Raw genomic sequence first — 1,659 nt, forward strand, 5'->3', positions numbered from 1 at the left:
TTGCAGTGAGCCGAGATCGTGCCACTGCACTCCAGCCTGGGCGACAGAGCGAGACTCCGACCCCCCCCCAAAAAAAAAAAAAAAAAGTTTTCTCAGAGGTTGTTTTTGTTTTTTTTGTTTTTTTGTTTTGTTTTGAAACAGTTACTCTGTCACCCAGGCTGGAGTGCAGTGGCCCAATCTTGGCTCACTGCAACCTCGGCCTCCCAGGTTCAAGCAATTCTTGTACTTCAGCCTCCCAAATAGCTGGGATTACAGGTGTGTGCCACCATGACTGACTAATTCTTGTATTTTTAGTAGAGACGGGGTTTCGCCATGATGGCCAGGCTGGTCTTGAACTGGACTCAAGTGATCCAACCCGCCTCTGCCTCCCAAAGTGCTGGGATTACAGGCATGAGCCACCGTGCCTGGCTCAAAGTTTCATGAGCATACAAATCACGGGGGATCTTGTTAAAATGCAGATTGCATTTGGATTGATCTGGGGTGGTTTCTGAGATTTTGATCTTTCTAACAAACTCCAGGGTTCTGTCAATCTTCGTGGTCAGTAGACCATGCTCTGAGTTGAAAAGCTCTCTGGTTTACCGTAACTCCCTATTGTCTTATACCCAGCCCAAGTCACTAGCGATTTTATCTATCTGGCCTGTATAGACATTTAAGTTTTCCATCCTGGGAACCCCTGCCTCTCCCTCTCATTTTACAGATGTGAAACAGACCCAAAGTAAGTGAGTTGGCATGGTCACTCAGCAAGTTAGTGTTAGACTATTTTTTTGTCCACTACAAGCTGTTGCGTCCTGCCTACACAAATAAATGGTTGTACATCAGGTTTTTGTGCCTCTCTGAGGAAATTCAGACATTCCACTGCAAGAATGGAATAATAATGGCTAGCATTTACTCAACGCCAACTGTGGGCCAGGCCTTTGTGGTCTTTTAAATGGATTATCTCCTTGAACACAATATCCAGATGAGGTAGGGAACATAGACCTATTTTATAGATAAAGCACCAGGTTAAGAAAGGTTTTATAGGCCGGGCACGGTGGCTCACGCCTGTAATCCCAACACTTTGGGAGGCGGAGGCGGGCGGATCACCTGAGGTCAGGAGTTCGAAACCAGCCTAACTAACATAGTGAAACCCCATCTCTACTAAAAATACAAAAATTAGCTGGGTGTAGTGGCAGGCGCCTTGTAATCCCAGCTACTCGGGAGGCTGAGGCAGGAGAATGACTTGAACCCGGGAGCCAGAGGTTGCAGTGAGCCAAGATCGTGCCATTGCACTCCAGCCTGGGCAACAGAGCAAGACTTTTTTTTTCCTCAAAAAAAAAGAGAAAGTTTTTATAATTTGTCCAGGGTCACATAACTAATAAGTAGAAGACCCGGGATTTGAACCCATCAGCCTGACTCAGGTTGGTGCACTTAATTTCTGGCTTGCACAAGCTAGCCAGCACAGCTTGGTTGTAACTGTTCTGTGTGGCTGCCAGGATGAACTTGTATTATAAGAAGGCAAAGCACGCAGTTGACTAAATCATTAAGACTTCAAGGGGTTTTCCATTTTCATCTATAATTCCACCATTATGGCTTTATTCCTTTCAATTAACTGCACTAACAACTCGTGGTCTTCTTGAAAAATGGGTTTGATTCAAGGAAGAGTAGGTTATTAAATATCAA

The sequence above is a fragment of the Nomascus leucogenys genome, chromosome 3 (assembly GCF_006542625.1).
Source record: "Nomascus leucogenys isolate Asia chromosome 3, Asia_NLE_v1, whole genome shotgun sequence".
Taxonomy (NCBI): Eukaryota; Metazoa; Chordata; class Mammalia; order Primates; family Hylobatidae; genus Nomascus; species Nomascus leucogenys.